Genomic DNA, 17363 nt, shown 5'->3' with positions numbered 1-17363 from the left:
AATCCTGAGATTATGCTGCTACCCATATTGGGTAACAAACTCCCTCGTCATGTCCTCTAACCGTGTAGAATCTCCATAAATAGATCTTGGTTCTCCATCGCTGAAGAGACGACCATGAACAGAGCAAAGTATTGCACCGATAGATAACCTGCATAAGAGAAGAGTTTTTATCGTTAAACACTTTATCATTTATACATAGCCAAAGCGACCAAATAACGGTAAGCGCTACAACCCTAATAAGTATTTTACACCTATGGTCTACAACATTAAGCCAATTGCCAAAAATATTAGCAACACTTGTTGGTGGGTAAAAGTCATTATTACAAAAATATTCTACAAATAAGGTATTATATGCTTAAAAAATATTACAAGACATTATTTTTGTATTGTACAAATCATTTCCTATATTCAACAATTAATGATTTTGGTACGCTAAGATATGCAAAGCCTTTAATACTTCACCTTTCTTGTCCTATAAACACATGCCGAGATAAAAGGCACTCAACCTGAGTACTACTCCTGTCAAGGCACTCAACCGGAGTATTCTTCATGGCAATCAAGGCCACCGTCTTGGTCATCATGATGGCAATTTTATCCACGGATCCGGGTATCCACGGATATTCGACCCGCCGGGCACGGGTATGGAGGGTTGGTTGTGTCCACGGATTTCATGGGGCGGATATCCGATAATTCATGGAGCGGGCACGGACAGAGCTTTTGCTCCATGGATATTCGATGGATATCCAACTGACATGTGAGACCCACATGTTAGTGGCTGTCCTTTTTAGGCCCAAATCATCAAACCCTTAATTTAAGCCTTAATGATTTTATACTCTAAATAATCACGAAACCGCCTTGTGCTAGTACGGCTTCTGCCGGCCGCATTGACTGTGGATCTTCGTTGATTGCTCCGCCTCCTCGGTAATGTGATATATTGTTGCTTTGATATTCCTATGAATTTTCGACATAATTACGACTGAAATGCTACTAAAATAATGTCAAAATGCTGCCAAAATATTCATGTTAGCTTATTAATGATGAAATGCAAGTGAAATATTGCTGAATGGTACTTAAATTTTATGGGCATGGATATCCAGGTATCCATCGGATTTGGATTTGGGGCGACATCCATGCCCATGGATACTTTCGTGGGCGGGGCAGAGCGAGGCTGCTGGATTTGGGCATGGATCTGGTTTTCCTATATCCGTCCAAACTCGCTCCATTGCCATCTTTACTTGGTCACATGGATCTTGATATTCGCACTAGTTATAGTTGGAGGCAAGGAGAAAACACGCACGGCATTATTAATTCAAATCTTTCTGTATTAGCAAACTCAAAAATCTTCTGTATTATTTTCGTTATTTTACATATTGCAATTCAAGAATTTGTCTGGTGTACATTAATGGAGTAAGAATTTGTCTCAGTTAATTATAAGATATCGTAGGCTCTAAAAAGATTTTGAACAAATCCGTCTCTATCTTCAGGAATTAATGATTTTGATACAGTGGGATATGTTAAATCTTTAATGGTAGCAAGCACACTAGAAATTTCACCTTTCTTTGTCCTATAAATATGCATTTCAAGATAAAAGGCACTCAACACAAGTGTTCATCATGGCAGCAAGCAAGACCGCCGTTTTGGTCACATCCATTTTGATATTTGCAGTACTCATAGCTGGAGGTAAGGGCATTCGAATTTCCTGTGTAATTTCCATATTTTTATGCATTGTTTCAATTTTTTACATCTTGTAACCTAAGACATCTACTTTTCCTACTTAGGCATGGTTGAAGGGCGTTCGTGTGATGCAACCAATGAAAAAAATAGCGCGCTATTTCACGCTAATAGCGGCGCTATAGCGTATTTGCGAGTTGGACGCTACGCTATGCATTCTAGGCACGCTATGACGCTACACGCGCTAAAGACGCGCTATTTCACGCTATTTGGCGCTATTCGCTATTCCGCATAGCATGCTATTTTGCAGAGTAGTTTTTTAGTAGCTCATTCCATATTTTGACCCACTTGCGTATCCTAAATTCCTAATCCATGCAACCCTAGACGAAGAAACTCAGATTGCGCACTCCCCAACTCATTGTCACCTGCTCTGCCCGGCAGGCGACGACGTGACGGCGCAGCTCCACCCCCTTCTCCTCTGTCAGTCGGTGGTAAGCGGCCACGCCTAGCTTCACCTTCACGCCTTCACCCCGTGCCTCCTTTCCCCTCCTTCAGTCCTTCTAGTTCAGGACAATGTGAATATGAACTATGGTTTGTGATTTTGAGACTATGTCATATCAAGTTATGGACTATGTGAACTATCTCTGGTTGATGTTTGGCTGCAAAATATCATATCCGAGATTTTATAGCTGCAGAGTGCTATATCTATTATTATATATATGCTGAAATCTTGAATTTTCATATTTTTTTTGTTAAGCGCTATTTTGAAAAATAGCACGCTATAGCGTCTATAGCGTTTTTCTGAAGCCCACGCTATTTATGTTAGCGTGCTATTTTTTTCATTGGATGCAACACACACCAACCTCGGTTGTGATAACTCTGATATGTGTAATACATGGTGCAATCTGAACGGCCACAATCTTGGTGGGTATTGCAATTTTCACGAAGGTCGGTGTGTCTGCGACGATTGTTTGGGGCCTCCTTAATTAATAAGTAGGTGCTTGATTGGATAGCACAGTTGTATGCATAGTTGATGATTGATAACCCACAAGTATAGTGTGTGTATCGTAGTATCTTCGATAAGTAAGAATATCGATCCCAACGAGGAGCAGAAGGTGTTGACAAGCAGTTTCGATGAAGGATTCACTGTAAATGCTCACATACAAGTATCCAGGGGGTTTTGATGTAACAGATGAATAAAGTACGAGTAAGTAAAGTGCGAGAGTAATAATTGCAGCGAGTGGCCCAATCCTTTTTAGCACAAAGGACAAGCCGGTTTGTTTACTTATAATGACCAAACGTTCTCGAGGACACACGGGATTTTAGTCTAGTGCTTTCGCTACATACGGCTAATTAATCTTCATTGTTTTGATAAGTGTTGTGTGGGTGAACATATGCTAATGTACCGCCCTTCCTAGGATTAATACATACTTGTGATTATACCCCTTGCAAGCATCCGCAACTACAAGAAAGTAATTAAGATAAATCTAACCACAGCCTTAAACTCTGAGATCCTGCTATCCCTCTGATACGTTTCCGACGTATCGATAATTTCTTATGTTCCATGCCACATTATTGATGATATCTACATGTTTTATGCACACTTTATGTCATATTTATGCATTTTCCAGAACTAACCTATTGACGAGATGCCGAAAGGCCAGTTGCTGTTTTCTGCTGTTTTTGGTTTCAGAAATCCTAGTAAGGAAATATTCTCGAAATTGGACGAAATCAACGCCCAGCATCTTAGAATCCCCGGAAGCATCCAGAACACCCGAGAGTCGCCAGAGGGGGGCCACAGGCCCTGGCCGCGCCGCCTTATGGTGACACCGCCTCGTTGACCCTCCGACGCCGCCTCTTCGCCTATTTAAGCCCCCTCGACCTAAAACCTCGATATGGAAAAGCCACGGTACGAGAAACCATCCAGAGCCGCCGCCATCGCGAAACTCCAATTCGGGGGACAGAAGTCTCTGTTCCGGCACGCCGCTGGGACGGGGAATTGCCCCTGGAGCCATCTCCACCGCCGTCTCCACCACCATCTTCACCGTCATCGCTGTCTCCATGATGAGGAGGGAGTAATTCACCCCCGAGGCTGAGGGCTCCGCTGTAGCTATGTGGTTAATCTCTCTCCCATGTACTTCAATACAATAATCTCATGAGCTGCCTTACATGATTGAGATTCATATGAGTTTTGTATCACAATTTATCTATGTGCTACTCTAGTGATGTTAATAAAGTATTCTATTCCTCCTCCATGATGTAATGTGGACAATGTGTGCATCATGTAGTACTTGGCGTAGTTTATGATTGTGATCTCTTGTAGATTATGAAGTTAACTATTACTATGATGGTATTGATGTGATCTATTTGGTTATGTTGATCTATCTTGCACTCTAAGGTTATTTAAATATGAACATTGAATATTGTGGAGCTTGTTAACTCCGGCATTGAGGGTTCGTGTAATCCTACACAATTAGTGGTGTTCATCATCCAACAAGAGGGTGTAGAGTCTAGCATCTATTTATTTATTCTGTTATGTGATCAATGTTGAGAGTGTCCACTAGTGAAAGTATGATCCCTAGGCCTTGTTCCTAAATACTGCTATCGCTGCTTGTTTACTGTTTTACTACTGCCTGCAATATTACCACCATCAACTACACACCAGTCCTGGACAGCAAAGCACTTTTCTGGTGTTGTTGCTACTACTCATATATATTCATACCACCTGTATTTCACTATCTCTTCGCCGAACTAGTGCACCTATTAGGTGTGTTGGGGACACAAGAGACTTCTTGCTTTGTGGTTGCAGGGTTGCTTGAGAGGGATATCTTTGACCTCTTCCTCCCTGAGATCGATAAACCTTGGGTGATCCACTTAAGGGAAACTTGCTGCTGTTCTACAAACCTCTGCTCTTGGAGGCCCAACACTGTCTACAAGAATAGAAGCTCCCGTAGACATCAAGCACTTTTCTGGCGCCGTTGCCGGGGAGGAAAGGTAAAAGGCACTCATACTTCAGTTCCAGGTAACAGTACTTTTCTGGCGCCATTGTGTGTGTGCTCGAAGCTATTTCCTTTAGATCCTGCAATTGCATCTTTTTGTTTCTTGTTTACACTAGCTTGGCATAATGGACAACAATGAGCTTCTTATTCTATTTCCTGAGTTAAGACATGGATGGTTTGATCCGAAAATTAAAAAACCCATGGAACATGTTAGCATGAATACTTTGTACACCATTGTTGCTAATGATATGGAAAATTCTAAGCTTGGGGAAGCTGGTTTTGATGAGCATGATCTTTTTAGTCCCCCAAGAATTGAGGAGAAAATTTTCTTTGATGATACTTTACCTCCTATTTATGATGATTATAATGATGATAGTCTTTTGTTGCCGCCTGTTATGGAGGATAAATTTGATTATGATTACAATATGCCTCCTACACTTGATGAGAATAATAATGATAGCTACTTTGTTGAATTTGCTCCTACTACAATTAATAAGAATAACTATGCTTATGTTGGGAGTAGTACTAATTTTATGCATGAAACTCATGATAAGAATGCTTTATGTGATAATTATATTGTTGAGTTTGCTCATGATGCTACTGGATATTATTATGAGAGAGGAAAATATGGTTGTAGAAGTTTTCATGTTACTAAAACACCTCTCTATATGCTAATTTTTTTGAAGTTGAGCTTGTCTAGTTTTCCTATGCTTATTGCATTATGCCTACATAACTTGTTTATTTACAAGATTCCTTTTCATAGGATGCATGTTAGGCTTAAATGTGTTTTGAATTTGCCTCTTGATGCTCTCTATTGCTTCAAATACTATTTCTTGCGAGTGCATCATTAAAACTGTTGAGCCCATCTTAATGGCTATAAAGAAAGAACTTCTTGGGAGATAACCCATGTGTTTATTTTGCTACAGTACTCTATTTTATATTTGTGTCTTCGAAGTTGTTACTACTGTAGCAAACTCTCCTTATCTTAGTTTTGTGTTTTGTTGTGCCAAGTAAAGTCGTTGATAGCAAGGTTCATACTAGATTTGGATTACTGCACAGAAACAAATTTCTTTGCTGTCACGAATCTGGGCAAAATTCTCTGTAGGTAACTCAGAAAATTATGCCAATTTATGTGAGTGATCCTCAGATATGTACGCAACTTTCATTCAATTTGAGCATTTTAATTTGAGCAAGTCTGGTACCTCTTTAAAATTCGTCTTTACGAACTGTTCTGTTTTGACAGATTCTGCCTTTTATTTCGCATTGCCTCTTTTGCTATGTGGGATGGATTTCTTTGTTCCATTAACTTTCAGTAGCTTTGGGCAATGTCCAGAAGTGTTAACAATGATTGTGTCACCTCTGAACATGTAAGTTTTTGATTATGCACTAACCCTCTAATGAGTTTGTTTCGAGTTTGGTGTGAAGGAAGTTTTCAAGGGTCAAGAGAGGAGGATGATATACTACGATCAAGAAGAGTGAAAAGTATAAGCTTGGGGATGCCCCGGTGGTTCATCTCTGCATATTTCAAGAAGACTCAAGCATCTAAGCTTGGGGATGCCCAAGGCATCCCCTTCTTCATCGACAAAATTATCAGGTTCCTCCCTTGAAACTATATTTTTATTCGGTCACATTTTATGTACTTTACTTGGAGCGTCTGTGTGTTTTATTTTTTCGTTTTGTTATTTTCATTCTCTGAATAAATGCTTGTGTGGGAGAGAGACACGCTCCGCTGGTTCATATGAACACATGTGTTCTTAGCTTTTAATTTTCATGGTGAAGGTTGAAATTGCTTCGTTAATTGTCATATGGTTGGAAACAGAAAATGCTACATGTAGTAATTGTAGGATAACGTTGCATAGAAAACAAAAAATTTCCTACCGCGAACACGCAATCCAAGCCAAGATGCAATCTAGAAGACGGTAGCAACGAGGGGGTATCGAGTCTCACCCTTGAAGAGATTCCAAAGCCTACAAGATGAGGCTCTTGTTGCTGCGGTAGACGATCACTTGCCGCTTGCAAAAGCGCGTAGAAGATCTTGATCACGATCGGTTCCGGCGCCACGAACGGGCAGCACCTCCGTACTCGGTCACACGTTCGGTTGTTGATGAAGACGACGTCCACCTCCCCGTTCCAGCGGGCAGCGGAAGTAGTAGCTCCTCTTGAATCCGACAGCACGACGGCGTGGTGTCGGTGGTGGTGGAGAAGTCCGGCGGAGCTTCGCTAAAGCTACGCGGGAGTTATGGAGGAGAGGGGGGCGGCTAGGGTTTGGGAGGGGGTGACCGGCCACTCAAGGGGGGCGGCCAGCTTGTGGTCTTGGGGTGGCCGGCCCCCTCCCTTGGCCCCTCATTATATAGGTGGATCCCCAAGTGTTGGTGTCCAAGTCTTCGAATAAGACCCGAACCAAAAACCTTCCATAAGAGGGGAAACCTAGCCCAACTAGGACTCCCACCAAAAGGTGGGATTTCCACCTCCCATGTGGGGGGTGGCCGGCCCCCTAAGGGGGAGTCCACTTGGGACTCCTCCCCACCTAGGGTTGGCCGGCCATGGAGGTGGAGTCCCATGTGGACTCCACCTTCCTTGGTGGTTTCTTCCAGACTTTTCTAGAACCTTCTAGAACCTTCCATAGAACCTTCCGCGACATTTTATTTCACATAAAATGACATCCTATATATGAATCTTATTCTCCGGACCATTCCGGAACTCCTCGTGATGTCCGGGATCTCATCCGGAACTCCGAACAAATATTCGAACTCCATTCCATATTCAAGTACTACCATTTCAACATCCAACTTTAAGTGTGTCACCCTACGGTTCGTGAACTATGCGGACATGGTTGAGTACTCACTCCGACCAATAACCAATAGCGGGATCTGGAGATCCATAATGGCTCCCACATATTCAACGATGACTTTAGTGATCGAATGAACCATTTACATATAATACCAATTCCCTTTGTCTCGCGATATTTTACTTGTCCGAGATTTGATCTTCGGTATCACTCTATACCTTGTTCAACCTCGTCTCCTGACAAGTACTCTTTACTCGTACCGTGGTATGTGGTCTCTTATGAACTCATTCATATGCTTGCAAGACATTAGACGACATTCCACCGAGAGGGCCCAGAGTATATCTATCCGTCATCGGGATGGACAAATCCTTTGTTGATCCATATGCCTCAACTCATACTTTCCTGGATACTTAATCCCACCTTTATAGCCACCCATTTACGCAGTGGTGTTTGGTGTAATCAAAGTACCTTTCCGGTATAAGTGATTTACATGATCTCATGGTCATAAGGACTAGGTAACTATGTATCGAAAGCTTATAGCAAATAACTTAATGACGAGATCTTATGCTACGCTTAATTGGGTGTGTCCATTACATCATTCATACAATGACATAACCTTGTTATTAATAACATCCAATGTTCATGATTATGAAACTAATCATCCATTAATCAACAAGCTAGTTTAAGAGGCATACTAGGGACTTCTTGTTTGTCTACATATCACACATGTACTAATGTTTCGGTTAATACAATTCTAGCATGATATATAAACATTTATCATAAACATAAAGATATAAATAATAACCACTTTATTATTGCCTCTAGGGCATATCTCCTTCAGTCTCCCACTTGCACTAGAGTCAATAATCTAGATTACATTGTAATATACCTAACACCCATGGCATTCTGGTGTTGGTCATGCTTTGCCCTAGGGAGAGCTTTAGTCAACGGATCTGCTATATTCAGATCAGTGTGTACTTTGCAAATCTTAACTTCTCCATCTTCGATGTACTCGCGAATCGAGTGGTAACGCAGCTTGATATGCTTCAGCCTCTTGTGTGACCTTGGCTCTTGTGCATTGGCGATGGCACCCATGTTATCACAGTAAATGATTAATGGGTCCAATGCACTTGGAACCACACCGAGCTCTACAATGAACCTCTTCATCCATACCGCTTCGATGAAGCCTCCGAAGCCGCTATGTACTGCGATTCTGTTGAAGACTTCGCCACCGTGCCCGCTTCGAGCTTGCCCAGCTTACTGCAGCACCATTCAATATAAACACGTACCCGATTGTGACTTAGAGTCATCGGGATCGGTGTTCCAACTTGCATCGGTGTAACCGTTTACAACGAGCTCTTGGTCACCTCCATAACAAAGAAACATATCCTTAGTTCTTTTCAAGTACTTCAGGATATTCTTGACCGCTGTCCGATGTTCCATTCTGGATCACTTTGATATCTTGCTAGTCAAACTAACGGCATGTGCTATATCCGGTCTAGTACATAGCATGGCATACATGATAGATTCTCTTTGCCGAGGCATAGGGGATGTTACTCATCCTTTCTCTTTCTTCTGCCGTAGCCGGTCCTTGAGTCTTACTCAATACCTTGCACAGTAACATAGGTAAGAACCCTTTCTTACTTTCGTCCATTCTAAACTTCTTTAGAATCTTGTCCAGATATGTACTCTGTGATAGCCCTATTAGGCGTCTTGATCTATCTCTATAGATCTTGATGCCTAATATATATGATGCTTCACCAAGGTCTTTCATTGAAAAACTATTATTCAAATAACTTTTAACACTGCTTAATAGTTCTATATCATTCCCGATCAATAATATGTCATCTACATATAATATCAGGAATGCTACAGAGCTCCCACTCACTTTCTTGTAAATACGGGCCTCTCCATGACACTTTGTATAAACCCGAAGTCTTTGATCACCTTATCAAAACGTCGGTTCCAACTTCTTGATGCTTGCTTCAGTCCATAGATTGAACGCTGAAGTTTGCATACTTTGTCAGCATTTTTAGGATCGACAAAACCTTTGGGTTGTACCATATACAACTCTTCCTCAATGTCTCCATTAAGGAACGCCGTTTTGACATCCATACGCCAAATCTCATAATCGAAAAATGCAGCTATTGCTAACAAAATCCTCACAGATTTTAGCTTCGCTACGGGTGAGAAAGTCTCATCGTAGTCAACTCCTTGAATTTGTCGGAAACCCCTTTGCGACAAGTCGAGCTTTATAGACGATAATATTACCATCGGCATCTGTTTTTCTCTTGAAGATCCATTTATTCTCAACAGCCTTTCGGCTATCGGGTAAGTCTACCAAAGTCCATACTTTGTTATCATACATGGATCCCATTTCGGATTTCATGGCTTCTTGCCATTTGTTGGAATATGGGCTCATCATCGCTTCTTCATACATCGCAGGGTCCTCATCATTGTTATCCACAATCATGACATTTAGACAAGGATCATACCAATCAGAGTGGCACGTTCCCTTGTCGATCTGCGAGGTTCAATAGTTTCCTCGTTCGAAGTTTCATGATCATTATCATTAGCTTCCTCTGTTGCCGGTGTAGGCGGTACAGGTACAACTTCCGGTACTGCGCTACTCTGATCAACGAGTATAGATTCATCAATCTCATCGAGTTCTACTTTTCTTCCAGTCACTTCTTTAGTGAGAAATTCTTTCTCAAGAAAGGTTCCGTTCTTAGCAACAAAGATTTTGCCTTCGGATCTGTGATAGAAAGTGTACCCTATAGTTTCCTTAGGGTATCCTATGAAGACGCATTTCTCCGCTTTGGGTTCTAGCTTGTCCGGTTGTAACTTCTTTACATAGGCTTCGCAACCCCAAACTTTCAGAACGACAGCTTAGGTTTCTTATTAAACCATAATTCATACGGTGTCGTTTCCACGGATTTTGATGGTGCTCTATTTAAAGTGAATGCGGCTGTCTCTAATGCATAACTCCAAAATGATAACGGCAAATCAGTAAGAGACATCATAGAACGAACCATATCTAAGAGAGTTCGATTACGACGTTCGGACACACCGTTACGTTGAGGTGTTCCCGGCGGTGTCAATTGTGAAAGTATTCCGCATTTCTTTAAATGCATGCCAAACTCATAACTCAGATATTCACCTCCACGATCAGATCGTAGAAACTTAATCTTCTTGTTACGTTGATTTTCTACTTCACTTTGAAATTCCTTAAACTTCTCGAAAGTTTCGGATTTATGTTTCATGAAATAGATATACCCATATCTACTCAGATCATCTGTGAAGGTTAGAACATAACGATAACCACCGCGCGACGCTACACTCATTGGTCCGCACACATCGGTATGTATGATTTCCAATAAGTCAGTAGCTCGCTCCATCATACCAGAAAATGGAGTCTTTGTCATTTTTCCCATTAGACATGCTTCGCATCTATCAAGTGACTCAAAGTCAAGTGATTCAAGTAATCCATCAGTATGGAGTTTCTTCATGCGTTTCACTCCAATATGACCAAGACGACAGTGCCACATATAAGTAGAATTATCATTCAATTTAATTCGCTTAGCATCAATGTTATGTATATGCGTATCACTACTATCGAGATCTAACAGAAATAAGCCATTCTTTTGTGGTGCTCGACCATAAAAGATATTATTCATAAAAATAGAACAACCATTATTCTCAGACTTGAATGAATAACCGTCTTGCATTAAACAAGATCCAGATATAATGTTCATGCTCAACGCAGGTACATAATAACAATTATTTAGGCTTAAAACTAATCCCGAAGGTAGATGTAGAGGAAGTGTGCCGACTGCGATCACATTGACCTTGGATCCGTTTCCAACGCGCATCGTCACTTCATCTTTCATCAGTTGTCGTTTATTCTTTAGTTCTGTTTCGAGTTACAAATATGAGCAACCGAACCAGTATCAAATACCTGTGTACTAGAACGAGAACCGGTGAAATGAACATCTATAACATGTATATCGGACATACCTTCTTTCTTCTTCTTGACAAGGCCGCTCTTCAGATCAGCCGAGATACTTGGAGCAATTACGCTTCCGGTGTCCCTTCTCCTTGCGATAATAGCACTCAGCATCGGGCTTAGGGCCGTTCTTAGGTTTCATAGGAGGCGTGGCAGCTTTCTTGCCACCCTTCTTGAATTTTCCCTTAGACTTGCCCTGTTTCTTGGCTTGGTGGTCTTGTTGACCATCAACACTTGGTGCTCTTTCTTGATCTCAATCTCAGCAGCTTTTAGCATGCCAAAGAGTTGAGGTAACTCCTTGTTCATGTTACGCATATTGTAGTTCATCACAAAGTTCTTGTAACTTGGTGGCGGTGATTGAAGGACACGATTAATCCCCGATCTGTTAGGAATCACTATTCCCAAGTCATGAGTTTCTTCGCATGCCCGGTCATGGCGAGCATGTGCTCACTAACGAGCTGCCTTCTTCCATCATACGGTGAAGAAATGTTTCGATGCTTCATAGCATTCCACGGCCGCATGAGTCTCGAATATAGCTTTCAGCTCATTCATCAACTCATGAGGATCGTGGTGCTCAAAACGTTTTTGAAGATCGGATTCCAGACTGCACAGGATGGCACACTGAACTTGAGAGTACCGAGTTTTCCGAGTTGCGTAAACAGCTTTTACTTCATCGGTTTCATCTTCTGCAGGAGGGTCACCTAGCGGTGCATCAAGCACAAATTGCAGATTTCCGCCAGAGAGGAAGATCCTCACATGACGGAACCAGTCGGTGAAGTTGCTACCGTTGCTCTTAAGTTTCTCTTTCTCTAGGAACTGATTAAAATTGATTGGGGACGCCATCTCTACAACATATATTTGCAATAGTTTAGACTAAGTTTATGACAAATTGAGTTCAAATTTTAATTCAACTTAATTAAAAACCTAAGTGAACTCCCACTCAAAACAATATCCCTCGCATTGTCTTAGTGATCACACGAACCAAATCCACCGCACCTAAACCCGATCATCATGAGAAAAGGTGTGATTTCAATGGCGAACACTCAAAGTGTTCATCATATCAACCATATGATTCATGCTCTACCTTTCGGTATCACGTGTTCCGAGACCATGTCTGTACATGCTAGGCTCGTCAAGGCCACCTTAGTATCCGCATGTGCAAAACTGTCTTGCACCCGTTGTATGTACTTATTGAATCTATCACACCCGATCATCACGAGGTGCTTCGAAACGACAAGACTTGGTAACGGTGCTACTAAGGATGAACACTTTATTATCTTGAGATTTTAGTGAGGGATCATCTTATAATGCTACGAAATCGCGATCTAAGCAAAATAAGATGCATAAAAGGATTAACATCACATGCAGTTCATATGTGTGATATGATATGGCCCTTTTGTCTTTGCGCCTTTGATCTTCATCTCCAAAGCACGGATATGATCTCCATCATCTTCGGGCATGATCTCCATCATCGTTGGCGTAGCGTCAAGGTCAATGGCGCCGTCTTCATGATTGTTCTCCATGTAGCAACTATTGCAACTACTTTGAAATACTACTCAACATGAAATTTAAAGACAACCATAAGGCTCCTGCCGGTTGCCACAATACAATAATGATCATCTCATACATATTCATCATCATATTATGGCCATATCACATCACCAAACCCTGCAAAAACAAGTTAGACGTCTCTAATTTTTTTGCATATTTTACGTGGTTTAGGGTTTTCGAGAGAGATCTAATCTACCTACGAACATGAACCACAACGTTGATACTAATGTTTTCAATAGAAGAGTAAATTGAATCTTTACTATAGTAGGAGAGACAGACACCCGCAAAGCCTCTTATGCAATACAAGTTGCATGTCGAACGAGGAACAAGTCTCATGAACGCGGTCATGTAAAGTTAGTCCGAGCCGCTTCATCCCACTATGCCATAAAGATGCAAAGTACTCAAACTAAAGATAACATGAGCATCAACGCCCGCAAACCATTGTGTTCTACTCGTGCAACCATCTATGCATAGACCTTGCTCTGATACCACTGTAGGATAACGTTGCATAGAAAACAAAAAATTTCCTACCGCGAACACGCAATCCAAGCCAAGATGCAATCTAGAAGACGGTAGCAACGAGGGGGTATCGAGTCTCACCCTTGAAGAGATTCCAAAGCCTACAAGATGAGGCTCTTGTTGCTGCGGTAGACGATCACTTGCCGCTTGCAAAAGCGCGTAGAAGATCTTGATCACGATCGGTTCCGGCGCCACGAACGGGCAGCACCTCCGTACTCGGTCACACGTTCGGTTGTTGATGAAGACGACGTCCACCTCCCCGTTCCAGCGGGCAGCGGAAGAAGTAGCTCCTCTTGAATCCGACAGCACGACGGCGTGGTGTCGGTGGTGGTGGAGAAGTCCGGCGGAGCTTCGCTAAAGCTACGCGGGAGTTATGGAGGAGAGGGGGGCGGCTAGGGTTTGGGAGGGGGTGGCCGGCCACTCAAGGGGGGCGGCCAGCTTGTGGTCTTGGGGTGGCCGGCCCCCTCCCTTGGCCCCTCATTATATAGGTGGATCCCCAAGTGTTGGTGTCCAAGTCTTCGAATAAGACCCGAACCAAAAACCTTCCATAAGAGGGGAAACCTAGCCCAACTAGGACTCCCACCAAAAGGTGGGATTTCCACCTCCCATGTGGGGGGTGGCCGGCCCCCTAAGGGGGAGTCCACTTGGGACTCCTCCCCACCTAGGGTTGGCCGGCCATGGAGGTGGAGTCCCATGTGGACTCCACCTTCCTTGGTGGTTTCTTCCGGACTTTTCTAGAACCTTCTAGAACCTTCCATAGAACCTTCCGCGACATTTTATTTCACATAAAATGACATCCTATATATGAATCTTATTCTCCGGACCATTCGGAACTCCTCGTGATGTCCGGGATCTCATCCGGAACTCCGAACAAATATTCGAACTCCATTCCATATTCAAGTACTACCATTTCAACATCCAACTTTAAGTGTGTCACCCTACGGTTCGTGAACTATGCGGACATGGTTGAGTACTCACTCCGACCAATAACCAATAGCGGGATCTGGAGATCCATAATGGCTCCCACATATTCAACGATGACTTTAGTGATCGAATGAACCATTCACATACATTACTAATTCCCTTTGTCTCGCGATATTTTACTTGTCCGAGATTTGATCTTCGGTATCACTCTATACCTTGTTCAACCTCGTCTCCTGACAAGTACTCTTTACTCGTATCGTGGTATGTGGTCTCTTATGAACTCATTCATATGCTTGCAAGACATTAGACGACATTCCACCGAGAGGGCCCAGAGTATATCTATCCGTCATCGGGATGGACAAATCCTTTGTTGATCCATATGCCTCAACTCATACTTTCCGGATACTTAATCCCACCTTTATAGCCACCCATTTACGTAGTGGTGTTTGGTGTAATCAAAGTACCTTTCCGGTATAAGTGATTTACATGATCTCATGGTCATAAGGACTAGGTAACTATGTATCGAAAGCTTATAGCAAATAACTTAATGACGAGATCTTATGCTACGCTTAATTGGGTGTGTCCATTACATCATTCATACAATGACATAACCTTGTTATTAATAACATCCAATGTTCATGATTATGAAACTAATCATCCATTAATCAACAAGCTAGTTTAAGAGGCATACTAGGGACTTCTTGTTTGTCTACATATCACACATGTACTAATGTTTCGGTTAATACAATTCTAGCATGATATATAAACATTTATCATAAACATAAAGATATAAATAATAACCACTTTATTATTGCCTCTAGGGCATATCTCCTTCAGTAATTGGTATGATGTCTTGAATAGTTTGATACTTGGCAATTGTTGTGCTCATGTTTAATCTCTTGCATCATATACTTTGCACCTATTAATGAAGAAATACATAGAGCTTGCTAAAATTTGGTTTGCATAATTGGTATCTCTAAAGTCTAGATAATTTCTAGTATTGAGTTTGAACAACAAGGAAGATGGTGTAGAGTCTTATAATGTTTACAATATGTCTTTTATGTGAGTTTTGCTGCACCGGTTCATCCTTGTGTTTGTTTCAAATAACCTTGCTAGCCTAAACCTTGTATCGAGAGGGAATACTTCTCATGCATCCAAAATCCTTGAGCCAACCACTATGCCATTTGTGTCCACCATACCTACCTACTACATGGTATTTCTCCGCCATTCCAAAGTAAATTGCTTGAGTGCTATCTTTAAATTTCTATCCTCTACCTTTACAATATATAGCTCATGGGACAAATAGCTTAAAAACTATTGTGGTATTGAATATGTACTTATGCACTTTATCTCTTATTAAGTTGCTTGTTGTGCGATAACCATGTTCCTGGGGACGCCATCAACTACTCCTTGTTGAATATCATGTGAGTTGCTATGCATGTCCGTCTTGTCTGAAGTAAGGGAGATTTACCACTTATTTAATGGTTAGAGCATGCATATTGTTAGAGAAGAACATTGGGCCGCTAACTAAAGCCATGAATCATGGTGGAAGTTTCAGTTTTGGACATATATCCTCAATCTCATATGAGAAAATTAATTGTTGCTACATGCTTATGCATAAAAGAGGAGTCCATTATCTATTGTCTATGTTGTCCCGGTATGGATGTCTAAGTTGAGAATAATCAAAAGCGAGAAATCCAATGCGAGCTTTCTCCTTAGACCTTTGTACAGGCGGCATAGAGGTACCCCTTTGTGACACTTGGTTAAAACATGTGTATTGCGATAATCCCGGTAATCCAAGCTAATTAGGAAAAGGTGCGGGCACTATTAGTATACTATGCATGAGGCTTGCAACTTGTAGGATATAATTTACATGATACATATGCTTTATTACTACCGTTGACAAAATTGTTTCTTGTTTTCAAAACCAAAGCTCTAGCACAAATATAGCAATCAATGCTTCCCTCTGCGAAGGGCCATTCTTTTACTTTCATGTTGAGTCAGTTTACCTACTTCCTCCCATCTCAAGAAGCAAACACTTGCGTGAACTGTGCATTGATTCCTACATACTTGCATATTGCACTTGTTATATTGCTTTGCATTGACAACTATCCATGAGATATACATGTTATAAGTTGAAAGCAACCGCTGAAACTTAATCTTCCTTTGTGTTGCTTCAATACCTTTACTTTGAATTATTGCTTTATGAGTTAACTCTTATGCAAGACTTATTGATGCTTGTCTTGAAAGTACTATTCATGAAAAGTCTTTGCTTTATGATTCATTTGTTTACTCATGTCATTACCATTGTTTTGATCCCTGCATTCATTACATATGCTTACAATAGTATGATCAAGGTTATGATGGCATGTCACTCCAGAAATTATCTTTGTTATCGTTTACCTGCTCGGGACGAGCAGAAACTAAGCTTGGGGATGCTGATACGTCTCCAACGTATCGATAATTTCTTATGTTCCATGCCACATTATTGATGATATCTACATGTTTTATGCACACTTTATGTCATATTTATGCATTTTCCGGAACTAACCTATTGACGAGATGCCGAAAGGCCAGTTGCTGTTTTCTGCTGTTTTTGGTTTCAGAAATCCTAGTAAGGAAATATTCTCGGAATTGGACGAAATCAACGCCCAGCATCTTAAAATCCCCGGAAGCATCCAGAACACCCGAGAGTCGCCAGAGGGGGGCCACAGGCCTTGGCCGCGCCGCCTTATGGTGACACCGCCTCGTTGACCCTCCGACGCCGCCTCTTCGCCTATTTAAGCCCCCTCGACCTAAAACCTCGATACGGAAAAGCCACGGTACGAGAAACCATCCAGAGCCGCCGCCATCACGAAACTCCAATTCGGGGGACAGAAGTCTCTGTTCCGGCACGCCGCCGGGA

This window comes from Lolium perenne, chromosome 6 (assembly GCF_019359855.2).
Source record: "Lolium perenne isolate Kyuss_39 chromosome 6, Kyuss_2.0, whole genome shotgun sequence".
NCBI classification, from domain to species: Eukaryota; Viridiplantae; Streptophyta; class Magnoliopsida; order Poales; family Poaceae; genus Lolium; species Lolium perenne.
Note: the sequence above shows the minus strand (reverse complement) of the source record.